Genomic DNA, 27,763 nt, shown 5'->3' on the forward strand with positions numbered 1-27,763 from the left:
TTCCTTCCTTCCTTCCTTCCTTCCTTCCTTCCTTCCTTCCTTCCTTCCTTCCTTCCTTCCTTCCTTTCTCTCTCTCTCTCTCTCTCTCTCTCTCTCTCTCTCTCTCTCTTTCTTTCGATGGTGTCTTACTCTATCACCCAGGCTGGAGTGCAATGGGGGGCGATCTTGGCTCACTGCAACATCTGCCTCCCAGGTTCAAGTGATTCTCCTGCTTCAGCTTCCTGAGTAGCTAGGATTACAAGCACCCACTACCGTGCCGGGCTTATTTATTTATTTATTTATTTTGAGACAGAATCTTCCTCTGTTCCCCGGGCTGGAGTGCAGTGGCGCGATCTCGGCTCACTGCAAGCTCCGCCTCCCGGGTTCACGCCATTCTCCTGCCTCAGCCTCCCGAGCAGCTGGGACTACAGGCGCCCGCCACCAAGCCCAGCTAATTTTTTGTATTTTTAGTAGAGACCGGGTTTCACTGGGTTAGCCAGGATGGTCTCGATCTCCTGACCTCGTGATCTGCCCGCCTCGGCCTCCCAAAGGGCTGGGATTACAGGCGTGAGTCATCGTGCCCAGCCCCCTTTTTACTTATTTATTTTTATTTATTTACTTATTTATTTATTTTTTGAGACGGAGTTTCGCTCTTGTTGCCCAGGCTGGAATGCAATGGCACGATCTCGGCTCACCGCAACCTCCGCCTCCCAGGTTCAAGTGATTGTCCTGCCTCAGCCTCCCTAGTAGCTGGGATTACAGGCATGTGCCACCCCAGGCCCAGCTAATTTTGTATTTTTAGTACAGACAGGGTTTCTCCATGTTGGTCAGGCTGGTCTCAAACTCCCGATCTCAGGTGATCCACCTGCCTCAGCCTCCCGAGGTGCTGGGATTACAGGAGTGAGCCACCACGCCTGGCCATTTTTAAATTTTTAGTAGAGATGGGGTTTCACCATGTTCTGGTCTTGAACTCCTGACCTCAAGTGATCCGCCCGCCCTGGCCTCCCAAAGTGCTGAGATTACAGGCATGAGCCACTGCGCCCAGCCAACTCATTTCTTTGTTTCTTTTTTTTTTCTTTCCTTTTCTTTTTTTTCTTTTTTTTTTTCTTTTTTTTTTTTTGAGACAGAGTCTCGCTGTCTCCCCCAGGCTGGAGTGCAGTGGCACTATCTCTGCTCACTGCAAGCTCCACCTCCCGAGTTCATGCCATTCTCCTGCCTCAGTCTCCTGAGTAGCTGGGACCACAGGCGTCCACCACCATGCCTGGCTAATATTTTTTTTTGTATCTTTAGTAGACACGGGGTTTCACCGTGTTAGCCAGGATGGTCTCTACCTCCTGACCTTGTGATCCGCCTGCCTTGACCTCCCAAAGTGCTGGGATTACAGGCAGGAGCCCACCGTGCCTGGCCTAATTTTTTTTTTTTTTTTTGAAACTGAGTTTCACTATTGGTCGCCCAGGCTGGAGTGCAGTGGCACTATCTTGGCTCACTGCAACCTCTGCCTCCTGGGTTCAAGCGATTCTCGTGCCTCAGCCTCCTGAGTGGCTGGGATTACAGGCATTGCCACCACGCCCAGCTAATTTTTGTATTTTTTCTTTTAGTAGAGATGGGGTTTCACCATGTTGGCCAGGCTGGTCTCGAACTCCTGACCTCAGGTGATCTGCCCACCTCAGTCTCCCAAAGTGCTGGGATTACAGGCAGGAACCATTGCACCCGGCCACCTCACTTCTTTTTAGTGCTGAATAATATTCCATTGTCTGGATATACCACAGTTTATTTATCCATTCATCTACTGAAGGACATCTCAGTTTCTTCCAAATTTTGGCAATTATAAATAAGGCTGCTATAACCATACATATGTGTTTTATTTGTGATTGGTTAAGGACTAGGAAAAAAGAAAAAAAAACACACATATGCAGGTTTTTGTGTGGACAATAATTTTCAATTGATTTGGATAAATACCAAGGAGCGTGATTGCTGGATTATGTGGTAGGAATATGTGTAGTTTTCTAAGAAACTGTCAGTTGTCTTCCAAAGTGTCTGTCCTACTTTGCATTCCCACCAACAACAAGTGAGAGTTCCTGTTGCTCCACATCCTCATCAGCATTTGGTGTTGTCAGTGTCCTGAATTGTGACCACTCTAACTAGGTATGCAGTGGTATTTCATTGTTGCTTTAATTTGCATTCAGCTAACAACATATGATGTAGAACATCTTTTAATATGTTTATTTGACATCTGTATGTCTTATTTGTTGAGGTTATCTGTTCAGGTCTTTGGCTCCTTTTTTTTTTTTTTTGAGCAGGAGTCTCACTGTGTTGCCTAGACTGGAGTTCAGTGGTGCTATCTAGGCTCACTGCAACCTCCACCTTCCCGGTTCAAGCACTTTTGCCTGCCTCAGCCTCCTGAGTAGCTGGGATTACATGCTTCCGCCACCATGCCCAGCTAATTTTTGTATTTTTAGTAGAGACGGGGTTTCACCATGTTGGCCAGGCTGATCTAGAACTCCTGACTTCAAGTGAGCCACCCACCTCAGCCTCCCAAAGTGCTGGGATCACAGGCATGAGCCACTGCACCCCACCTGTGGTTTTCTCTTTTTTCTTTTCTTTTTTTGCTTTTTTGAGATGGAGTCTCGCTCTGTTGCCCAGGCTGGAGGGCAGTGACGCAATCTCAGCTCATTGCAACCTCTGCCTTCTGGAGCCACCACGCCTGGACCTGTAGTTTTCTTCACATAACTTTTATACATATTTTGTTAGGTTTATATCTAAGTATTTTTCTTTTTTATTCCACTCAATTTTAACAAATCTCAACATTTTGCCTTTTTTTTTTTTTTTCCTGAAACAGAGTCTCACTCTGTTGCCAGGCTGGAGTGCAGTGGCGCAATGTTGGCTCACTGCAACCTCCACCTTCTGGGTTCAAGCGATTCTCCTGCCTCAGCCTCCTGAGTAGCTGGGACTACAGATGCGCGCCAATATGCCCAGCTATTTTTTGTATTTTTAGTAGAGACGGGGTTTCACCATGTTAGCCAGGATGGTCTCAATATCTTGACCTCATGATCCACCCACCTCGGCCTCCCCAAGTGCTGGCATTACCAGGATGAGCCACCACACCTGGGCCTACATTTTGCCATTTTTGCTTCAGATTGTTTTAAAAACAAAACATTAATAGTACAAGAAAAGTATAAATAGACTTAAATTGTCTTGTGTATCTCTTCTCTATCCCATTTCCCTCTCCCTCCCCCAAAAACACCACTAGAATAATTTGGTATCTATCATTTGTATACATAGTTATAGATGCATAATTGTAACTTGGTATCCGTTTTTCTTATAGTATATGCATCTTGTAGTATATGTAGTATATGTTTCATTCTCTCTCTCTTTTTTATTTTTTTATTTTTTAGAGACAAAGTCTTGCTCTGTCACCCAAGCTGGAGTGCGGTGGTGTGAACACAGCTCACTGCAGTGTCGATCTCCTGGGCCCCAGTGATCCTCCTACCTCAGCTGCCTAAGTAGCTGGAACTACAGGCACTTGCCACCATCCCCAGCTAATTTTTCATATTTTGGGTAGAGATGAAGTTTCCCCATGTTGCCCAGGCTGGTATCAAACTCCTGGGCTCCATCAGTTTGGCCACCTTGGCCTCCCAAAATGCTGGGATTATTGGCATGAGTCACCTCACCTGATCATGATACAGGCAACTCTTTTTTTTTTTTTTTTTAAGTGAGCAGCAGCAAGATTTATTGTGAAGAGCAAAAGAACAAAGCTTCCACAGTGTGGAAGAGGATCCGAGCGGGATGCCCTTTTTTTTTTTTTTTTTTTTTTTTTTTTTTTGAGACAGAGTTTGGTTCTCGTTGCCCAGGCTGGAGTGCAATGACACGATCTCAACTCATCACAACCTCTGCCTCCTGGGTTCAAGCGATTCTCCTGCCTCAGTCTCCCGAGTAGCTGGGATTACAGGCATGTGCCACCACGCCCAGCTAATTTCGTGTTTTTAGTAGAGACAGGGTTTCTCCATGTTGGTCAGGCTGGTCTTGAACTCCCGACCTCAGGTGACCTGCCCTCCTTGGCCTCCCAAAGTGCTGGTGTTATAGGCATGAGCCACCATGCCCGGCCACCACATGCAACTCTTTTTTTCTTTTTTGAGACGGAGTCTCACTCTTGTTACCCAAGCTGGAGCGCAATGGTGTGATGTCGGCTCACTGCAACCTCCACCTCCCGGGTTCAAGCAATTCTCCTGCCTCAGCCTCCAAAGTAGCTGGGATTACAGGCGCCCCCTACCTCACCTGGCTGATTTTTTCTGTGTATTTTTACTGGAGACAGAGTTTCACCATCTTGGTCAGGCTGGTCTCAAACTCTCGACCTCAGGTGATCCACCCTCCTCAGCCTCCCAAAGTGCTGGGATTACAGGCATGAGCCACTGTGCCCGGCCACATGCAAGTCATTCCTTTCAACTATCATATGAAATTCCAGGCTGGGCATGGTGGCTCACTACTGTAAGCCCAGCACTTTGGGAGGCCAAGGCAGGCAGATCACGTGAGGTCAGGAGTTCGAGACCAGCCTGACTAACATGGTGAAATCCTGTCTCTATTAAAAATAACAAAAAAAATTAGCTGGGCATAGTGGTGAGCACCTGTAATCCCAGCTACTTGGGAAGCTGAGGCAAGAGAATCGCTTGAACCTGGGAGGCGGAGGTTGCAGTGAGCCGAGATCATGCCATTGCACTCCAGCCTGGGTGACAGAGGGAGACTCTGTCTCAAAAAAAAAAAAAAAGAAAAAAAAAAAAAGGAAAAAATTCCATTGTATAAATATATCACAATGTATTTACTCAGTCTAGTATTGGTACATATGTAGGTCATTTTCAATATGTCACTATTAAAAGCAATGTTGCATCACTAGGGAAATGCAAATTAATGCAACACTGACAAAATAAACAAACAAAAAAACACTGACAGAACACTACATACTTAATAGAAAGGCTAAAAATACAATAAAATGACAATACCACTTACTGGTGAGGATGTACTCTCATCCTTTGCTGGTGAGAATACAGAATGGTACACATATTTTGAGACAGTTTTTTTTTTGGAGACAGAGTTTCACTCTTGTCTCCCAGGCTGGAGTGCAAAAGTGCGATCTCACTCACTGCAACCTCCGTCTCCGGACTTCAAGGAATTCTTCTGTTTCAGCCTCCCGAGTAGCTAGGATTACAGGTGTGCACCACCATGCCCAGCTATTTTTCATATTTTTAGTAGAAACGGGGTTTTACCATGTTGAACAGGCTGAACTCGAACTCCTGACCTCAAGTGATCCACCCACCTTAGCCTCCCAAAGTGCTGGGATTACAGCCCTAAGCCACTGTGCCTGGACTCAATTTCTTTCTTTCTTTTCTTTCTTTTTTTTTTTTTTTGAGATGGAGTTTTTGCTCTTGTTGCCCAGGCTGGAGTTCAATGGCGTGATCTTGGCTCATTGCAGCCTCTGCCTCCCGGGTTCAAGAGATTCTCCTGCTTCAACCTCCCAAGTAGCTGGGATTACAGGCATATGCCTCCAAGCCCAGCTAAGTTTGTATTTTTAGTAGAGACGGGGTTTCTCCATGTTGGTCAGGCTGGTCTCGAACTCCCGACCTCAGGTGATCCACCTGCCTCGACCTCCCAAAGTGCTGGGATTACAGGTGTGAGCCATCATACCTGGCCTGGCCTCAGTTTCTTATTAATATAAGTATATTCTTATCATTTAACTCAGCAGTCATACTCCTAGGTATTTACCCAACTGATTTAAACATTTATGCCCACAAAAAAACCTTCATGTGAAGGTTTATAGCCACTTTTTTCATAATTGCCAAAAACTGGAAGAAACCAAGGTAAACTTCAATATCTGAATGGGTAAACAAATTGTGGTACAGCCTGACAATGGTATATATTTTGCAATAAATAGGAATGTACTGTCAATTCACACAACAATATAAATGAATCGTAAATGTATATTGTTATGTGAAAGAAGCCAGTTTGGAAAGGTGGTATCCTGTATGAATCCATTTATATAACATTCTATAAAAGGCAAAACTGTAGAAACAGTAAAAAGATCAATGGTTGCTGGAGTAGGGGAGGGTTGAATAGGTGAAACAACGAGTTTTTTAGGGTGATGAAAGTATTTTGTATGATATTGTAACAGTGGATACATGACACAATGCATTTGCCAAAAAGCATAGCATCAGCTGGGCACGATGGCTCACGCCTGTAATCCCAGCATTTTGGGAGGCCAAGGTGAGCGGATCACGAGGTCAGGAGTTTGAGACCAGCCTCGCCAACATGGTGAAACCCCATCTCTACTAAAAATACAAAAATTAGCTGGGTGTGGTGGTGCGTGCCTGTAATCCCAGCTACTTGGGAGACTGAGGCAGGAGAATTGCTTGAACTCTGAAGGCAGAGATTGCAGTGAGTCGAGATCCCACCACTGCACTCCAGCCTGGGTGACAGAGCAAGACTCCTTCTCCGGAAAAAAAAAAAGAAAAAAGAAAAAGAGAATAAGTTTAATATATGCAAATTAAGAAAAAAATATTTAGGAGATTAAGGGAATCCCAGGATGGAATGCAGACTGTAACAAAGGGATTTAACTGTATTACAAATGCATAGCATAACCTCAATGAAGAGGGTGGGAGGAAAGGTGCTAATGCAAGTACTATTGGAAATGAGTGAGGTCTGTAAGACTAAAGACAAAAAGAACTGTGCATAAGCACTGTACTGTAGTTGTCAAAGTTGTTTCCCAAGAAGATAAGGCTTAACAATTCTGAAATTGCTGTATGTATATACTGGGATTCAACAATAAGTAAATGGATAGTGGATGGTGGGAGCCATGTTTCTTACTGTTGGAGTGGCAGGTACAGATAGGCAACAGGAAGAGGCTAGAATGAACCATGTGATAATGGATTAGAGTTGGATACATCAGTATGAATTCTTTGGGTTAATATAGATACTGTGCTGGGTGCAGTGGCTCACACCTGTAATCCAAACACTTTGGGAGGCCAAGATGGGCCCACTGATTAAACTCAGGAGTTCAAGACCAGCCTGGGCAACACAGCAAAACCCTGTCTCTACAAAATTACAAAGAAAAAAAAAATTTAGCTGGGCATGGTGGTGTGTGCCTATAGTCCCAGCTACTCAGGAGGCTGAAGTGGGAGGGTCGCTTGAGCCTAAGAGGTAGAGGTTGCAGTGAGCAAAGATGGCACTACTGTACTCCAGCCTGGGTGACACAGCAAGACCCTGCCTCAAAAAATATATATATAGATATTGGTGGGTGTGGTGGCTCACGTCTGTAATGCCAACACTTTGGGAGGCCAAGGTGGGTAGATTACCTAAGGTCAGGAGTTTGAGACCAGCCTGGCCAAAATGGTGAAACCCCATCTCTACTTAAAAAAAAAAAAAAAAAAAAATAGCAAGATGTGGTGGTGCACACCTGTGGTTTCAGTTCCAGCTACTGGGGAGGCTGAGACATGAGAATCACTAGAACCTGGAAGACAGAGGTTGCAATGAGCCAAGATTGTGCCACTGTACTTCAGCCTTGGTGACAGAGTGAGACTCTGTCTCAAAAAAAAAAAAAGGGGGGGACGAGGCACGGTGGCTCACGCCTGTAATCCCAGTGCTTTGGGAGGCCAAGGCTGGCAGATCACTAGGTCAGCAGTTCTTGACCAACCTGTCCAACATGGTGAAACCCCATCTCTACATCTCTACTAAGTATACCAAAAAAAAATTAGCCGGGGCTGGGCGTGGTGGCTCACACCTGTAATCCCAGCACTTTGGGAGGCTGAGGCAGGCAGATCACCTGATGTCAGGAGTTTGAGACCAGCCTGACCAACATGGAGAAACCCTGTCTCTACTAAAAATACAAAATTAGCCAGGTGTGGTGGCCCATGCCTGTAATTCCAGCTATTCAGGAGGCTGAGGCAGGATAATCTCTTGAACCCAGGAAGCAGAGGTTGCAGTGAGCTGAGATCATGTCATTGCACTCCAGCCTGGGCAACAAGAGCGAAACTCTGTCTCAAAAAACAAAACAAAACAAAACAAAGCAAAAAATTATGCAGGCGTGGTGGCTCACGCCTGTAATCCCAGCCCTTTGGGAGGTCAAGGCGGGTGGATCACAAGGTGGATACACATATGTGTATATATATGTATATGTGTATATATGTATATGTGTATATATATAGATGGATAGATACTGATGTTTACATCAGAAATATTCGAGTATGTGTATATACATGGGTTAGTAGACATACACACATATCTTCTTGCTCTGTTATTTGAGTCTAAAACCAATGACAACCCAGTAGCAACAGGCACACCTACCACTCAGATCTTGGTTTCTAATCCCACTCCCCACTAAAAGGAACCAGGGCTCCTTGGAGAAATAGCTAATTCCAGAAATGGTACAGGAAATATATAAGGTGAGCCTGGACCATCTTGTACTGCCAGAAAGTAAGGATGTGCTAAAAAGAAATAAGAAAACAAAGGGAAAAAAAAAACCCCACAATGATGGAGGTATGTGAAAGGAACACAGGAGTCAGCTAAAATAATTCCCTTCAGCCAAAGCTGGGCAATTTGAGCAACAAAATAAAGTAGTATTTTTCCATGAGTGCATACTGATAGAAATAAATGATTGAGGTCGGGCACGGTGGCTCACGCCTAATAATCCCAGGACTTTGGGAGGTGGATCACCTGAGGTTGGAAGTTCAAAACCAGCCTGACCAACATGGTGAAACCCCATCTAAACTAAAAATACAAAATTAGCCGGGTGTGTTGGCACATGCCTGTAATCCCAGCTACTCAGGAGGTTGAGGCAGAAGAATCACTTGAACCTGGGAGGCGGAGGTTGCAGTGAGCCGAGATGGCACCATTGCACTCCAGCCTGGGCAACAAGAGCAAAACTCTGTCTCAAAAAAGAAAGAAAGAAAAAAAGAAATGATTAAATAAAGAAATGAAGCCAGGCATGGTGACACACACCTGCAATTCCACCTATTTGGGAGGCTGAGGTGGGAGTGCCACCTGAGTCCAGGTGTTCAAAGCCTGCAGTGGGCTCTTGAGATTCTGTCTCTAAAAGAAGAAAAAGTAATGAAGGAGAAGGAATAAGTACACCATGCAGGAGTATTCTAAATAATGTATGTAGATACTCTACCTTTCAGGAGATGGAGCACACAACTACCCACTTCCTACTATAAACTGGGCATAGTAACTTTCAACCAAAGAATACAGCGTGGAAATGATAAAAAACAGAAGTAGGGCTGGGCGAGGCGGCTCACGCCTGTAATTCCAACCCTTTGGGAGGCCGAGGTGGGAGGATCACCTGAGGTTAGGAATTCAAGACCAGCCTGGTCAACATGGTGAAATCCCTTCTCTGCTTAAAAAAATACAAAAAATTAGCCAGGCGTGGTGGCATGCACCTGAAATCCCAGCTACTCAGGAAGCTGAGGCAGGCCAAGGCTCCAGGCTGGGCAACAAGAGTGAAACTTCGTGTCAAAAAAAAAAAAAAAAAAAAAATTATCTGGGCATGATGGAGCATGCCTGTAATCCCAGCTACTTTGGAGGCTGAGGCAGGAGAATCGTTTGAACCCAGGTGGTGGAGGTTGCAGTGAGCCAAGACCGCACCATTGCACTCCAGCCTGGGTGACAGAGTGAGACTCTGACTCAAAAAAAATAATAAAATAAATAAATAAATAAATAAATACATAAATAAAAATAAAAAATAAAAAAAATCTGTTGGGATTCTTATTGGAATTCCAACAGGATCTGTATTTAGATTCACTGGGGAAATATATTTATGATATTGAGTTCACCAATCCATGAATATTGTGGCAAAGACAGATGGTTACCCAATCTAAAATCCATTCTTTTTGTCTTCTTTTCTTTTTTTTTTTTTTGAGACAGAGTTTCACTCTTGTTGCCCAGGCTGGAGTGCAGAGGCGCAATCTCGCCTCCCCACAACCTCCGCTTCCCGGGTTCAAGCGATTTTCCTGCCTCAGCCTCCCGAGTAGCTAGGATTACAGGCATGTGCCACCATGTCCGGCTAATTTTGTATTTTTAGTAGAGACGGGGTTTCTCCATGTTGGTAAGGCTGGTCTCCAAACACCCGACCTCAGGTAGTCTGCCCGCCTCGGCCTCCCAAAGTGCTGGGATTACAGGCGTGTTATAAAGATTTGGTGCAGCAAAAGATATAGCACTCGAATATAAACTTTTCTTTTTAATTCTCAGCAAGGCAAGGTACTTCTATAGAAGGATGCACCCTTACAGATGGAGCAATGGTAAACACGCACCTGGACAAGGGAGGGAAGGGGGTTCTTATCCCAGACGCACGTGGCCCCTGCTGCTGTGTCGTTTCCCTATTGGCTAGGGTTAGACAGCACAGGTTAAATTAATTCCGATTGGTTAATTTAAAGAGAGTGACGGGGTGAATGGTTCGGAAGGAAAAAATAGTTATGCAGGGTGGAGAATGAGCCAGGGCGGAGCAGGTAGCAGGTAATCAGAATGAGTCAGGGTGGGGCAGGTGATTGAAATGAGTCAGGGCGGAGCAGGTAATGGAAAAGGGTTGCTTTATGAGTAAGTTAAGTTTAAAAGTAGAAGGCAAAGAATTGAACATATTGAAATATTGATTATTTGAAAAGAAATTTAGAACTCATATCTAACAGGCATCAGCCACCACGCCCAGCTTTTTTTTTTTCTTTTTCTTTTAGTAGAGACAAGATCTCGCCCAGGTTGCCCAGGCTATCTCAAACTTCAAGGCTCAAGCTATCCTCCCACCTTGGCCTCCCAAAGTGCTGGGATGACAGGTGTGAGCCACCATTCTCCCTTTCTTCCTAACAGAACCCCGATGTAGTCTGGGTGGCAATGTGCTCAGACAAAACAATACGCTTTCAAAAAGGCAAAAAAATAACAAACGCTGGTGAAACCACCTTTGCAAAATTACGACAGAGAAATATGACATAGTTGACACCGTTTTGCTTCTGACATCCAAGCCATCCTTGGTCATTTCTGGGCATAGGCCAAGCTAACTTTCGTAGGAATTTAGTTTACAGTTTAACTTGAAAGCAAAGATGATAATAGGCCTTCCCTAAAACTAACACCCTCCTTGCTCATAAATCAAAAACTGCCTGGCCGAACGCGGTGGCTCAGCACTTTGGGAGGCTGAGGCGGGTGGATCACAAGGTCAGGACATTGAGACCACCTTGGCTAACACGGTGAAACTATCTCTACTAAAAATACAAAAAAAAAAAAAAATTAGCCAGGCGTGGTGGTGGGCGCCTGTAGTCCCAGCTACTTGGGAGGCTGAGGCAGGAGAATGGCATGAACCCAGGAGGCAGAGCTTGCAGTGAGCCGAGATCGCACCACTGCTCTCCAGCCTGGGCAACAGAGCAAGACTCTGTCTCAAAAAGAACACAAACAAACAAACAAAAAACTGCCTTTGTGAGACTAATGAAAGGTCACAAGAATAGGATTATGGGAGGGGCCTGAACTCTACTAAATTGTAGGCAGTTTCTATAATCCCTTATTGCTCAGGAGTCATGTGGTCAGAGGTCACAAGATTCATGACTTTCTCAATTGCTCCTATAGATAACATCACTACTGTAAAACCTAAAATTGGTGTTTTGAGATATTTATCAGACTGACCCCACCCAGACTTGTGGCTCATGACTCAATAGGTCCTGTGGCCCCACACAGAGGCTCAGTGCATGAGGACCATTTTTCACACCCCTATGATTTCATCCCCAACCAACCAGCAGCGCCCATTGGATAGCCTCCTGCCCACCAAATTGTCCATAAAAACCCTAACATTGGCTGGGCACAGTGGCTCACGCCTGTAGTCCTGGCTACTCGGCAGGCTGAGGTTGCAGTGAGCCAAGATCGAGCCACTGCACTCCAGCCTGGGTGACAGAGCAAGACTCCCTCTCAAAAACAAACAAACAAAAGCAAACAAAACAAAAAACCCCAGCTAACATCTGAGACTTTGAGGAGACTGACTTGAGTGTTAACCCCAGTTTTCCTACATGGGCCATCCTCAAGGCCTTATGCCAATTAAACTCTCTACTGCAAAGCCATGGTCTCAGTGGACTGATTTTGTCTGTGTAGTGGGTGGGAAGAACTTGTCAGGCGATTACACTAGTGAGGATATGGAGAAAATGGAACTCTTATACACTGTTGATGGGAATGTAAATTAATACAGTCATTATGGAAAGCAGTATGAAGGTTGCTCAAAAAATACTAAAAATAGAGCTACCATATGATCCAGCAATCCCACTATTTGGTATTTATCCAAGGGAAAAGAAATCAATAAATCAAAGGGATATAGGCACCACCATGTTTATTATAGCACCATTCACAACACTAAAGATAGGGAATCAACCTAAGTGTCTATCAACACACAAATGAATCAAGAAAATGTGGTATATATACACAATGGAATACTACTTTGCCATAAACAAGAATGAAATCAAGTGTTGGCTGGGTGCAGTGGCTCACACCTGAAATTCTAGCACTTTGGGAGGCCGAGGTGGGCGGATCACCCTGAGGTCAGGAGTTCGAGACCAGCTTGGCCAACATGGTAAAACCCCATCTCTACTAAAAATACAAAAAATTGGGCCAGGCTCAGTGGCTCAAGCCTGTAATGCCAGCACTTTGGGAGGCTGAGATGGGCGGATCACGAGGTCAGGAGATCAAGACCATCCTGGCTAACACGGTGAAACCCCGTCTCTACTAAAAAATACAAAAAAAAAAAAAAAAACCCAAACTAGCCGGGCGAGGTGGCGGGCGCCTGTAGTCCCAGCTACTCAGGAGGCTGAGGCAGGAGAATGGCGTAAACCCGGGAGGCAGAGCTTGCAGTGAGCCAAGACCCGGCCACTGCACTCCAGCCTGGGCGACAGAGCGAGACTCCGTCTCAAAAAAAAAGAAAAATACAAAAAATTACCCAGGCATGGTGGTGGGGGCCTGTAGTCCCAGCCACTCATGGGGGCAGAGGCAAGAGAATCGCTTGAACCCAGGAGGCGGAGGTTGCAGTGAGCTAAGATTGCACCACTGCACTATAGCCTGGGAAACAGAGCAAGACTACATTTCAAAAAAAAAAAAAAAACAAGGAATGAAATCCTGTCACGTGCAGCAACATAGATAAAACTGGAGGTCACTATGTTAAGTGAAATAGGCTAGGCACAGAAAGATAAATATTGCATGTTCTCACTCATATGTGGGAGCTAAACAAGTTTATCTTGGCCAGGCTCTGTGGCTCACACCTGTAATCCCAGCATTTTGGGAGGCCGAGGCAGGGGGATCACCTGAGGTCAGGAGTTCTCGACCAGCCTGGCCAACATGGTGAAGCCCTGTCTCTACTAAACATACAAAAATTAGCCGGTCGTGGTGGCAGGCACCTGTAGTCGCAGCTACTTGGGGGTCTGAGGCAGGAGAATGGCTTGAACCCGGGAGGTGGAGGTTGCAGTGAGCCAAGATCGCACCACTGCACTCCAGCCTGGGTGCCAAGAGTGAGTCTGGCTCAAAAAAAAAAAAAAAAAAAAAAGAAAAAAAGAAAGAAAGAAAGAAAGAAAGAAAGAAAGAAAGAAAGAAAGAAAGAAAGAAAGAAAGAAAAACGAAAGTTGATCTAATTGAGGTGGAGAGGAGAATGATAGTTACCAGAGGCTGGGAAGGGTGGGAGCAGGGGAAGGATGAAGAGAGAGGTTGGTTAGTGGGTACAAACCTACATTTAGATAGAATGAATAAGTTGGGCAGGGTGCGGCGGCTCACGTCTGTATTCCCAACACTTTGGGAGGCGGAGGCAGACGGATCACCTGATGTCAGGTGTTTGAGACGAGCCTGACCAACATGGCAAAACCACGTCTCTACTACAAATATAAAAAATTAGCCAGGTGCGGTGGCATGCGCCTGTGGTCCCAGCTACTCTGGAGGCTGAGGCAGGAGAATCACTTGAACTCGGGAGGCGGAGGTTGCAATGAGCCGAGATGATGCCACTGCACTCCAGCTTGGGTGACAGAGTGAGACTCCGCCTCAAAAAACAAAAACAAAAACAAACAAAAAAAGAGGAATAAGTTTGTAAAAGGAAAATAAATCTCGGGACCCCAAACTCACTAAGTCAAAGAGAAAAGTAAACTGAGAACTGCACAGGGCAAACCTGCCTTCCATTCTCCCCAAATAAGCATTCTGTTCATGTGAGACAAATGCATATCCGATTGCTTCCTTTGCCCTACTGCTTCACTAAGGCAGACTAAGGGGTGAGTATTTCCGTGAATTGCCTATTCAGTGAAAGGCTAATGAGAAACTCAAAGAATGCAACCGGCTGGGCGCGTTGGTTTACGTCTGTAATCCCAGCACTTTGGGAGGCCGAGGCGGGCGGATCACGGGAGGTCAGGAGATCAAGACCATGCTGGCCAACATTGTGAAACCTCTTCTCTACTAAAATACACAAAATTAGCTGGGTGTTGTGGTACATGCCTGTAATCCCAGCTACATGGGAGGCTGAGGCAGGAGAATCGCTTGAACTGGGGTGGCGGAGGTTGCAGTGAGCCAAGATTGCGCCACTGCACTCTAGCCTGGTGACAAAGCCAGACTCCATCTAAAAAAAAAAAAAAAAAAAAAAGAATGCAACTGTTTGTCTCTTACCTACTTATGACCTGGAAGCTCCCTCCCCCACTTCAAGTTGTCCCGCCTTTCTGGATTTAACCAATGCACATCTTACATATATTGACTGATGTCTCTTGTCTCCCCAAAATGTATAAAACTAGTCTGTGCTCCGACCACCTTGGCACATGTTGTCAGAACCTCCTGAGGCTGTGTCATGGGTGCGTCCTTAACCTTGGCTAAATAAACTTTCTAAATTGAGACTTGTCACACATACTCTTTGGTTTACAAGTTCTAGTGTTTTGTTAGGTATGAGTTCTAAATTTCTTTTCAAAGAATCAATATGTCAGTATGTTCAATTCTTTGCCTTCTTCTTTTAAACTTAACTTACTCATAAAGCAACCCTTTTCCATGACCAGCTTCACCCTGACTGATTTCAATCACCTGCCCCACCCTGACTCATTCTGATTACCTGCTACCTGCTCCGCCCTGACTCATTCTCCACCCTGCATAACTATTTTTTCCCTCCAAACCACTCACCCCGTCACTCTCTTTAAATTAACCAATCGGAATTGATTTAGCCTGTGCTGTCTAACCCTAGCCAATAGGGAAACGACACAGCAGCAGGGGCCACGTGTGTCAGGGATAAGAACCCCTTTCCCTCCCTTGTCCAGGTGTGCGCTCATCATTGCTCCATCTGTAAGGGCGGACCCTTCTATAGAAGTACCTTGCCTTGCTGAGAATTAAAAAGAAAATTTTATATTCGAGTGCTATTTCTTTTGTGGCACTGAAACTATTTATAACAGTTTGAAGCACACACAGTAGGGTAACTATAGTTAACAATAATTTATTGTGTATTTCAAAATAGTTAAAAGGGAAGATTTGAAATGTTCCTAACACAAATGATAAATATTTGAGGTGACGGATGCCCTAAATACCCTTATTTGATCATTACACATTGTATGCATGTATCAAAATATCACATGCACCCCATAAATAAGTACAACTACTATGTATCTCTTTTTTTTTTTTTTTGAGATGGTCTCTGTCACCCAGGCTGGAGTGCAGTGGTGTGATCACCACTCACTGCAGCCTTGACCTCCAGGGCTCAGGCGATCCTTCGGCCTCCGGAGTAGCCGGGATTACAAGCACACACAATCGCACTCGACTAATTTTTGTATTTTTTTTGTAGAGACAGGGTTTCACCACGTTGCCTAGGCTGGTCTCAAACTCCTGGATTCTAGTAATCCGCCCCCCTCAGACACCCAAAGTTCTGCGATTACAGGTGTTTACAAACGTGCGTGACAACTATGTATCAATTTTTAAAAAACAAAAACAAAAAAAATTAGAACAATTGAGCAATTAAAAAAAGAATACACTTTCCATTTTTCCTTGCAGCAGGGAATAGCCAATGAAGTGTAAGTGCAAATATGATAAGGCTTATGGGAAGGGTCGTTAAAGGGGCCTGGCCTAGATGGGAAGTCTGCTGTTTCACTTGTCCCCACCTTTCTCTCTTCCTCCCACAAATAGCTCCTCTTCACAACTCTTAAAAGCATTCCTTTACAGTCCATTAACACTGCCACTACCTCTGCTGGAAGCTTCCTCATTTCCTGGGTTACTGCAATAGTGTCTTAAGTCATCTCCCCACCTCTTCCCTCTGATCCATTCTGTGTATTACCCTACCTGGCTGATTTTTCTAAAACCCAGCTTTGATCAATTCACTACCCTACTTCAAACTCTTTTGATGGTTCTCTTGCCTCCAGAAGTGGTTCTCAAACCTGGCTGTATCAGAGTCAGCTTGAGAAGTTGAGGAGGCCATACATTTTCCCAAAACATAACCCAAACTGACTAAATGTGCATCACAGGAGTGTCTAGGAATTAGGAGTTTCTTGTATCCTCCTCCTCCTCCTCCTCCTCCTCCTCCTCCTCCTCCTCCTCCTTCTCCTTCTCCTTCTCCTTCTTCTTCTTTCTTCTCCCTCTCCCTCTCCCTCACCCTCTCCCTTTCCCTCTTTTTTTTTTCAAGACAATGTCTCTCTCTCTGTTGCCCAGGCTGGGGAGCACTGGCATGATCTTGGCTCACTGCAGCCTCAACCTCCCAGGCGCAGGTGATCCTCCCATCTCAGCCTCTCAACGAGCTGGAACTACAGGCGTGAGCCACCATCCTTGGCTAATTTTTGTATTTTTTGTAGAGATGGGGTTTCATCATGTCGCCCTGGCTAGTCTTGAACTCCTGGACTCAAGCAAACCACCTGCCTTGGCCTCCCAAAGTGCCAGGATTACAGGTATAAGCAACCATGTCAGGTCAAGGCAGACTTTATTCAGGACTATGGTGACAGGTCTAGGGACCACTGCAATGAGATTTTGCAATAGGGGAGACAGACTGGGTTCAACTCCAAATATGACAAGAAAAAATGAGAATTTATAGCCAAGGAACAGGATAGGAGTCAGTGAATGGAAAGTTACTAAGAGGAGACATCAAGGATAGGGGAATTTTTTTCTTCTGTTTTCTCCTTGTTCAGGTGAAGGATCTCTTTATTTTATCTTATTTTTCTTTCTTTGTTTTAAGGCTAGGGGAAATCTTGCTAGGTAGACTCAGGATTCTTGCTGAAGGCAGGCTAGAATGATAAGATATGGAGAGTAGGCCAGCATGGTGGTTCATGCCTGTAATCTCAGCACTTTCAGAGGCCAAGTCAGGAAGATCTCTTGAGCCAGGAGGTCGAGATCACCTTGGGCAACATAGGGAGACCCCATCTCTCAAAAAAAAAAAAAAAAATTCTGGCCGGGTGTGGTGGCTCATGCCTGTAATCCCAACACTTTGGGAGGCCGAGGCAGGCAGATCACTTGAGGTCAGCAGTTCAAGACCAGCCTGGTCAACATGGTGAAACCCCGTCTCTACTAAAAATATAAAAATCAGCCAGGCGCGGTGGCAGGCGCTTGTAATCCCAGCTACTCGGGAGGCTGAGACAGGAGGATCACTTGAACCCAGAAGGCAGAGGTTACAGTGAGCCGAGATTGTGTCACTGCACTCCAGCCTGGGCAACAGAGCAAAACTCTGTTACACACAGACACACACACACACCCCACACACAGAGAAAAAAAATCTAAAAAAAGAAAGATATGGAGAGTAGAGGATGAGGAATTTGATCAGATATTGAGGTTGATCAGACACTGAGGGCAGGCATTTTTTACTAAACTGGCTCAGCAGTATTTTTGCTAAAACTAGATTAAGTGGGTTAAGGACAGAACCCAAGGTTGGAGCTTAGTCAGAAAGAGGGCTCAGAGGACCCAGACTCAGGTATGGTCAAGGAGAGAGTCTTTGTTACTATGTAACATAATTAACACAGCGTGAACACAATAAACATTCAGTAAACGTTAGCAGCTACACTCCAGCCATAAGACATTAACAGCCATGCCCCACGCACATGCTATTTTATTCCATTTCTATGCATTAGCACATTCTGAGGAGTCCGCTTAGAATGCCTTTCTCCTGGCCGGGCGCGGTGGCTCAAGCCTGTAATCCTAGCACTTTGGGAGGCCGAGACGGGCGGATCACGAGGTCAGGAGATCGAGACCATCCTGGCTAACACGGTGAAACCCCGTCTCTACTAAAAAATACAAAAAACTAGCCGGGCGAGGTGGCTGGCGCCTGTAGTCCCAGCTACTCGGGAGGCTGAGGCAGGAGAATAGCGTAAACCCGGGAGGCGGAGCTTGCAGTGAGCTGAGATCCGGCCACTGTACTCCAGTCTGGGCGACAGAGCGAGACTCCGTCTCAAAAAAAAAAAAAAAAAGAATGCCTTTCTCCTGCTGCTTCACCTAGCTAATTCTCCCTTGTCTTTCAACACTGAAGTCCTGTTGGAGTCAGTTCTGATCTGGGTCCCCGCTCTGGGCTCCCACTGCACCCTGTGCCTGCCTCCACCAAGTGAAAAACCACTGCAGGGTTTTAGGTGGAGGAGTGACCTGACTTGCCTTGAATATCTACTATATGCCAGGCGTCATTGTAGGTTCTGAATCAAAATAAGAATAAAAAGAACACTTAGCAGCTGGGCATGGTGGCTCACACTTACAATCCTAGCACTTTGAGAGGCTGAGGCAGGTGGATTGCCTAAGCTCAGGAGTTTAAGACCAGCCTAGGCAAAAAGGTGAAACCCCATCTCTACTAAAAACACAAAAAATTAGCCGGGCATCATGGCACACGCCTGTAATCTCAGCTACTCAGGAGGCTGAAGCAGGAGACTCGCTTAAACCCAGGAGGCAGAGGTTGCAGTGAGCTGAGATCATGCCACTGCACTCCAGCCTGTGCAACAGAACAAGACTCTGTCTCAAAAAACAAACAAACAAACAAACAAACAAACAAAAACACTTAGAGGGTTACTGAGAGGATTAAAGAGATAAAGTGCGATAAAGCTTGCAAAGCACTTAAGACATTGCCTGACATATGGCAAACATTCAGTAAATGCTAACCATTATTACTTATATTTAGAGGAGTGTAAATAACTATTATTATTTATAGTCCCTTACATACATTAGGTCTTTGACATCACAGTCTTCCTTTCTAAACACAAATCTTACTACCATCCTAGATGATGATGTCTCCAACATGCCAGCCTCTCTCTTGGGCCTCAACTCCAGTAGCTTTCACCTCCTCCCTACTCAAGACACACCATGACAACATGACAACACTTTGACCTTGACATTGTTGTTGGATTGTTGGATTTTTGCACAATAATAGATTGGGTATAACAATAGGAATAGATTAGTGTATATTAATAGAAAGCTCAGGTGCATTTTTCCATTAGTTTGAGATGAGAGTGTAATCTTCTGTCCTCGCCCCAAGCAAGCAACAGGTCTTTTCTGTATGACTGGGTCCCAGGAAGATAAAAGTGAGAAAGGAAAGGAGGTGCTGGCTAGAGATGCTAGCTTTGCCAGCACAAGCTAAGGGCAGGCATCTTTATGACTACTCAAAGTGAGGAAATTACAATTGCAGTCTTTCTGGCAGCAAAGAGGGAATGAGAGGTTAGTGACCAAGATACTAGATCACGAATCAGGAGACTAAGGGGCAGATGCTGCCAATAGATGCTATTTGACATGAATGCTCATCACAAAGGCTGCTTGCTTACTGGTGAGGCAAGAGTAATTCTCTGCAAGTCTGCACCCCTTTCTCCCAGAAGAAGTTTCTTTTTTATTGTTGTTATTTCCCTACTCATAGAAGACGTTTCATAAAGCTGATGGCTCCGAGGACAAGGCCTGAAAGTCAGGGCTCACCCCATCCCGCTTCACTCAAAGAGCTCTTGCTTTTTTTTTTTTGAGACACAGTTTCTCTCTTGTTGCCCAGGTTGGAGTGCAATGGCGTGATCTCGGCTCACTGCAACCTCCACCTCCCGGGTTCAAGCGATTCTCTTGCCTCAGCCTCTCCAGTAGCTGGCGCCTGCCACCACGCCCAGCTAATTTTTTTGTATTTTTAGTAGAGACAGGGTTTCACTATGTCGGTCAGGCTGGCCTCGAACTCCTGACCTCAGGCGATCCACCTGCCTTGGCCTCCCAAAGTGCTAGGATTATAGGTGTGAGCCACTGTGCCAGGCCCCAAGCTCTTGCTTTTTATCTATTATATTTATTTGGGCTTTAATTTATAATTGCATTTTGTTCTTTTTTTTTTTTTTTAAATGGAGTTTCGCTCTGTCACCCAGGCTGGAGTGCAATAGTGCAATCTCGGCTCACGGTAACCTTCGCCTCCTGGGTTCAAGCGATCTCCTGCCTCAGCCTCCCGAGTAGCTGGGATTACATGCACCTGCCACCACGCATTTTTGTGTTTTTAGTATAAATGGAGTTTCACCATGTTGGTCAGGCTGGTCTCAAACTCCTGACCTCAAGTGATCCGCCCGCCTTGACCTCCCAAAGTGCTGAGTGCTGAGATTACAGGCGTGAGCCACCGTGCCCGGCCTTTTTTTTTTTTTTAAGATGGAGTCTTGCTCTGTCACCCAGGCTGGAGCACAGTGGCGCTATCTCGGCTCACTGTAAGCTCCGCCTCTGGGGTTCATGCCATTCTCCTGCCTCAGCCTCCGGAGTAGCTGGGACTACAGGCGCACACCGCCACGCCCAGCTAATTGTTTTGTATTTTTAGTAGAGACAGGGTTTCACCGTGTTAGCCAGGATGGTCTCGATCTCCTGACCTCATGATCCACCTGCCTCGGCCTCCCAAAGTGCTGGGATTACAGGCATGAGCCATCGCGCCCGGCCTTTCTTTTTTTCTTTTTTTTTCTTGTTTTTTTTTTTGACAGAGTTTCGCTTTGCCCGCTGGGCTGGAGTGCAATGGCCCAATCTTGACTTACTGCAACCTCTGCCTCCTGGGCAATTCTCCTGCCTCTGCCTCCTCAGTAGCTGAGATTACAGGCGTGAGCCAACACGCCCAGCTGATTTTTTTTCTATTTTTAGTAGAGACGGGGTTTCACTATGTTGGCCAGGCTCGTCTCTTTGGGAGGCCGAGGTGGGCGGATCACCTGAGGTCGGGAGTTTGAGACCAGCCTGACCAACATGGAGAAACCCCGTCTCTACTAAAAATACAAAATTAGCTGAGTGTGGTGGTGCACGCCAGTAATCCCAGCTACTTGGGAGGCTGAGACAGGAAAATTGCTTGAACCCAGGAGGTGGAGGTTGCGGTGAGCCGAGATCGTGCCATTAGCACTCCAGGCTGGGCAACAAGAGCGAAACTCCGTCTCTAAAACAAAAAAACAAAAGCAAAAAAAAAAGCAAAAAAAGAAAGTGACAGATGCCGTGGAAAAAGGAGAAAGTTGAGCAGAGGAAGGGAGATTGGGAGTGCTGGGAGGTGGAACTATAATTTTAAATATAGTGGTCACTGTAGGTCTTTTGGAGAAGATAACAATTAAGCAAAGACTTGAAGGAGAAGGATACGCTATCTGGGGAAAGTGTTCCAGACAGAGTAAACAGCAAGGTCAAAGACCCTGAGGCCGGAAAACTAAAGAAAGGAGAATAGTAGGAAATGAAGATATAAAAGTAACAGAGTTTAGGGTCTTTGTATTAGGTATCCACTGCTGTGTAACAAATTGCCCTAAAATTTGGCTATTGACAATAATACACAGGAATTCAAGAGTGGTTTGGCTTGGGGGTTCTGGCTCTGGGTCCCAAGAGGCTGCAGTTTCTGAAGGCTGTGCCTGAAGATTCTTCTTCCAAGGCAGCTCAGTCACATGGTTGGCAAATTGGTGCTGGTTGTTGATGGGGGAGGAAGGGATGAGGAGCGGGAAGGACTTTGTTTCTATTTGTGTGGGTCTCTACCTGCTGTTTTTTTTTTTTTTTTTTTTTTTTTTTTTTTTTTGAGACGGAGTCTCGCGCTGTCACCCAGGCTGGAGTGCAGTGGCCGGATCTCAGCTCACTGCAAGCTCCGCCTCCCGGGTTCAGGCCATTCTCCTGCCTCCGCCTCCCGAGTAGCTGGGACTACAGGCGTCCGCCACCCCGGCTGGCTAGTTTTTTGTATTTTTTAGTAGAGACGGGGTTTCACCGTGTTAACCAGGATGGTCTCGATCTCCTGACCTCGTGATCCGCCCGTCTCGGCCTCCCAAAGTGCTGGGATTACAGGCTTGAGCCACCGTGCCCGGCTGTTTTTTTTTTTGAGACGGAGTTTTGCTCTTTTTGCCCAGGCTGGAGTGCAATGGCGTGATCTCAGCTCACCGCAACCTCCGCCTCCTGGGTTCAAGTGATTCTCCTGCCTCAGCCTCCCGAGTAGCTGGGATTACAGGCGTGCGCCACCATGCCTGGCTAATTTTGTATTTTCAGTAGAGACGGGGTTTCTTCATGTTGGTCAGGCTGGTCTTGAACTCCTGACCTCAGGTGATCCACCCGCCTCGGCCTCCTAAAGTGTTGGGATTACAGGTGTGAGCCAACGTGCCCGGCCTACCTGCTGTTTTTTAAAAAAGGCTAGTGAAGTAAAGCAGTGAGAATAGAGAAGGAAGAAAGAAATCTGTAACTAGTTGTGATCAGTTGGTTGTAAACACCACTTCACTCAAACCAGCCTCCACATGCTGTTTGAGTATCTTCATGACATGATAGCTGCCTTCCCCTACAGCAACCAATCAAAAAACGGAGGAAGGCAAATACCACAATGCCTTTTATGACCTAGTCTTGTAAGTCACATGGTCACATGCTATCATTTCTTTTTTTTTTTTTTTTTTTTTTTTGAGACGGAGTCTCGCTCTGTAGCCCAGGCTGGAGTGCAGTGGCCGGATCTCAGCTCACTGCAAGCTCCGCCTCCCGGGTTCACGCCATTCTCCTGCCTCAGCCTCCCGAGTAGCTGGGACTACAGGCGCTGCCACCTCGCCCGGCTATTTTTTGTATTTCTTAGTAGAGATGGGGTTTCACCGTGTTAGCCAGGATGGTCTCGATCTCCTGACCTCGTGATCCGCCCATCTCGGCCTCCCAAAGTGCTGGGATTACAGGCTTGAGCCACCGCGCCCGGCCTTTTTTTTTTTTTTTTTGAGACAGAGTCTCACGCTGTCGCCCAGGTTGGAGTGTAGTGGCGCGATCTCGACTCACTGCAAGCTCCGCCTCCTGGGTTCACGCCATTCTCCTGCCTCAGCCTCCTGAGTAGCTGGGACTACAGGCACCCGCCACCGCGCCCGGCTAATTTTTTGTATTTTTAGTAGAGACGGGGTTTCACTGTGGTCTCGATCTCCTGACCTTGTGATCCGCCCGCCTCGGCCTCCCAAAGTGCTGGGATTACAGGCGTGAGCCACCGCGCCCGGCCACTATCATTTCTACCATATACTACTGATGACACAGTCAGCCCTGGTTCATTATAGAAGAGAACTACCCCGGGGTGTAAATAGCAAGAGGTGAAGACCATTGGTGGTCATTTTGGTGGCTATGATAGCTTTGGTAGGTCATTATAAATCTGTGGCTTTTACTTTGAGGGAAATGGGAAGCCAATTAAGGGATCCGAGCAGTGAAATGACCATGAACTGACATGTTTCATGAGGATAACTCTGGCCATTGTGTGAAATGACTGGAGAGGAGCAAGGATGTAAATGGGAGACCAGTGAGAAGGCTATTACAGTCCGAGAGAGATGCACTAAGGTCATAATGTGGAGTCGAGAATTGGTGATATTCTGGATTCATTCTGAAGATAGAGATGACAAGATTTGCTGATGGATTGGATGTGGGATATGAGAGAAAGGAATTAAAGATGACTTCTAAGGGTTTTGGAGGAATAGGAATTACAAAAATGAGTTCAACATAGATCTTGCCATAAATGAGCTTACAACATAGGAGAGATAAGGTGTGTACACAAGTGCCATATATACTACATGGCAGAAAGCACTGTGCTCCATAATAGAGGCACAAATTTAAGTGCCAAGTATAACAAAAAAGTTCTGGAGATGGTCGCACAGCCATGTGAATACACTTATTGCCACTGAAAAATGGTTAAAATAGTAAATTTTATATATTTATTTATTTTGAGACGGAGTCTTGCTCTGTCACCCAGGCTGGAGTGCAGTGGCGCCATCTCTGTTCACTGTAAGCTCCGCCTCCCACGTTCACGCCATTCTCCTTCCTTCAGGCTCCCTAGTAGCTGGGACTACAGGCGCCTGCCACCACGCCCAGCTAATTTTCTGTATTTTTAGTAGAGACGGGGTTTCACCATGTTAGCCAGGATGGTCTCCATCTCCTGACCTCGTGATCCGCCCGCCTCGGCCTCCCAAAGTGCTGGGATTACAGGCGTGAGCCACTGTGCCCGGCCTATGTATTTTTATTTATTTCTTTGTTTTGAGACGGAGTCTGGCTCTGTCACCCAGGCTGGAGTGCAGCGGTGTGCTCTCGGCACTGCAGCCTCCGCCTCCCGGGTTCCAGCGATTCTCCAGCCTCAGCCTACCAAGTAGCTGGGATTACAGGTGCACACCACCACACCCGGCTAATTTTTGTATTTTTAGTAGAGACGGGTTTTCACCATATTGGCCAGGCTGGTCTCGAATTACTGACTTCTGGTGAACCACCCGCCTCGGCCTCCCAAAGTGTTAGGATTACAGGCGTGAGCCACCGCGCCCAGCCAAAACAGTAAATTTTATGTCATGTACATTTTACCACAAGAAAAAACCAGTGCTTAAAAAAAAGCAAAAACAAAAATTAGAGAAGTGCCACTAGAGTTCAGAGCATGAAGGGATTAACTTCAGCTAAGAAAATCAGAGAAGGCTTTGTGTACGAGGATGGGGGGGCAGGCACAACGAGTAGTTCTGATTTGTTAGAAGATAGGGTAGGGTGCCCAAGGGGAGAATAAACATGCAACTAAGAGTTTTAAGAAAAGTCTTTCCGGGCCGGGCGCGGTGGCTCAAGCCTGTAATCCCAGCACTTTGGGAGGCCGAGATGGGCGGATCACGAGGTCAGGAGATCGAGACCATCCTGGCTAACACGGTGAAACCCCGTCTCTACTAAGAAATACAAAAAAAAGCCGGGCGAGGTGGCAGCGCCTGTAGTCCCAGCTACTCGGGAGGCTGAGGCCGGAGAATGGCGTGAACCCGGGAGGCGGAGCTTGCAGTGAGCTGAGATCCGGCCACTGCACTCCAGCCTGGGCGACAGCGCGAGACTCCGTCTCAAAAAAAAAAAAAAAAAAAAAAAAAAAAGAAAAGTCTTTCCTCTCCTCCCTCCAAGTTCCCTTGTTGTGAAGGGAGGATCATATCTTGCATCACTTGATTTCATTTGAAATGAAATATTCAGAATCCATCATCTCACCACATTACCCTGTAAGATCCCATTTTCCTGAAACAAAAATTCCTATGTTGATCTGACAATCCTACAACGCATTTGAAATAAATCCAGGATTTATTCCAGCATTTTATGTACACAGACTTCCTTTGTTTCCTGTCCATCTGCTTTCTTTTTCCTCTATTAATTTTCCCTTCACCTCCCAATCTTAATCCCCGCCATTCCCCCAGGGTGTCCTCTTCTTGTCACCCCCTTCATCCTTCCCTTCTTGGAAAAAGATCCGATTCTAACCTCAGTTACCTTATTAGCCGCGTGATACTGGGATAGCTATCCCCTCTGGGTCTCAGTTTCCTTTGTAAAATGGGCTTATTAAATCCCCAGAGACAGTGCTTATCTTACAGGGTTGTCAACATTACAACAAAGACCACGTTATATGCCTAACACAGTACCTGATCTATAGTAAGAACTCAACATTTTCGCCCTTTCTCCTCCTCTTTTCCGTCCTTGTGCCTTTCTTCCCCTATTCCTCAACCCCAGGGCCCAACAGGTAAAAACCGTGGGAAAAACCATCCTTGAGGCTAAAAGAAGAAACGCAGGAGCTAGGGGCGGAGACTACGAGGTGCTCACTGCGCATGTGCGCCCGCTAGGTCAGGTTCTGGGTTCCAGCTGGGAGGGGGGGCGGGGGGGGGGGGTTAGGGGTTGCAAGGGCCTCATTTTTTCTTACTGCCCCCTTCCGGTTCGGGAAGGTGGGGGGACCTTGGCGGTGCCCGGAGCCGGCGTGGCGCTCATCGAGGGACGCCCGGCCCAAGTGGTAAGTTGGAAAATGGCGGAGGGGGGGGAAGAAGGAGGGGCTTTGCAGGGCAGGAGGCTGACCTCCCGGCCGGGGGTGGGAAGGACACAGCCGGGGCCCAGTGGCGCAGCCCGGGCCCGGAGACTGACGGACAGCGCCTGGTGTCTCTTTGAGGCCCTGACGTGGACAAACTTCGGGTTTCACGACTCCGGGTTTCTCCAGCGGATGGGCCGACCGGTGGAGGCGCGTGAGGGAGACGAAGGGACTTCCGTTTCCTTCACCTAGGCTGGGGCCAGGCCGCAGAGCGGAGTTGGCATTTCCAGATTGGGGCTCGGGCCGCGCCTCCCCCGGGACCCTCCCCTTGGACCGAGCTGATCGCCGCGGGGCAGTTCGGGCCGGCTGTCCTGGCGCGGTGGGTACAGCTTGTGTAGGCTTTCCCCTCCGCTTTCCCTCCTTCCCCTCTTCTCCCTCCCCTCTCTTCTTTTCCCCTCCACTCCCCTCGGGCCGGCGCTGCTGGGGAGGGCGGGAAGGCCGCGCCCGCCTGGCAGAGGTGGCCTGGCCCCGGCTGCTTGCCCGGGTTCCTCGGACTGCCGACGGCAGGCGTGGGTGAGTGGGTGGGTGACTTCAGGCCCGCGGGACTGCCTTCCTAAACCCTGTGACACCTAAGGTAATTGAGGCAAATAACTTTTTTAAAAAATATGATCAAAGGGATTTCCTCCCCTTGTGATACCTGTGGCTTGTGTGGAGCAGGGTGGAGTGTGTCTGGAGAGGGCATATGAAACAGAAAGAATAAGGGCCAAAGAGCTTCCGGAAGAGGAAATTAGCTGGTAATTCTTTCCAATCTGCTTTCCCAGTCACCTCTCCGGCATGTTCTGTAAAACAAAATGTAATTTGATTTTGTTTCATTATTTTAACTCCATAACACTTAAATTATTTTCTTTTCGGGGAGGGGAGTGTTTATTCTCAAACTAAGCAGTAGCACTCTCCACCTCCGAAAAAGGAAAAACGTCAACCCAAGCTTTGTTAAAAAAAATCCCAACCAATCAGATTTTAATAATCTACTACTTTGCTTTCAAATATAATTATGTCGCTAGTTCTGTCACAACTATACTTTGATAGTTTAATGACTCACAGAAATTTGTAAGACTGGAGGTTTCAGTAGTGTTTCTTTTCCTTTTTTTCCCCATAATATTTATTACAGTCAATGAACAGTGTTACAGACGGCCATCTTAGAATTATAACATTTTAGAGTTGGAAGGGATCTTAGTCAAACCCTGTCCTTTTACAAAACCAGAAACAACGGCTTAGGGAGATTTCATAGCTTGCTTAAGGCTATCCAACTAGTTAGATTAGAACCCATGTTATCTGGCTTCTTGCCCATCACTTTGCACAGTTGCTCCATATCGCCTCCAAGCATGAAAATTAAATGTATTCAATTCAACACACATTTCTGAAGAGTATAATACTTTGTGCCAGTGACTGTGGTACCACTTTCTATGTATTTCAATGTATTTAACATGCTTATGGAGTACTTGAGCTTCCCCCCCACCCCCACATTCAAGAAGTGGCAACAGTTTAGATTTATATACACACCTTCACATGTATGTGTGTATACTTGCATTTGCCTAGATAGTTTCTTGAAGGATACACAATAAAAATGTTAACAGTAGTTACTTATGGAGGAGAAGAGAGGTAGAAGAC

The 27,763-nt window shown here is 46.3% G+C and overlaps 1 protein-coding gene and 1 pseudogene across 2 annotated transcripts in view; both read left to right on the top strand.

The window, feature by feature from the left end:
* Positions 1-2,295: 2,295 nt before the first annotated feature.
* LOC112615261 lies at positions 2,296-26,493 on the top strand (annotated as a pseudogene).
* Positions 25,996-27,763, top strand: part of XIAP (X-linked inhibitor of apoptosis) — a 54,727-nt gene continuing 52,959 nt past the window's right edge. The window contains exon 1 of one of the 2 annotated variants that reach the window (XM_025373520.1): positions 25,996-26,083. The gene's annotated coding sequence lies outside the window, so the exon portion shown is untranslated. Of the gene's footprint in view, positions 26,084-26,208; positions 26,475-27,763 lie in introns of those variants that run through there. The other variant, XM_025373519.1, reaches the window with a different exon arrangement.

Source organism: Theropithecus gelada, chromosome X (genome assembly GCF_003255815.1).
Source record: "Theropithecus gelada isolate Dixy chromosome X, Tgel_1.0, whole genome shotgun sequence".
In the NCBI taxonomy this organism is placed as follows: domain Eukaryota; kingdom Metazoa; phylum Chordata; class Mammalia; order Primates; family Cercopithecidae; genus Theropithecus; species Theropithecus gelada.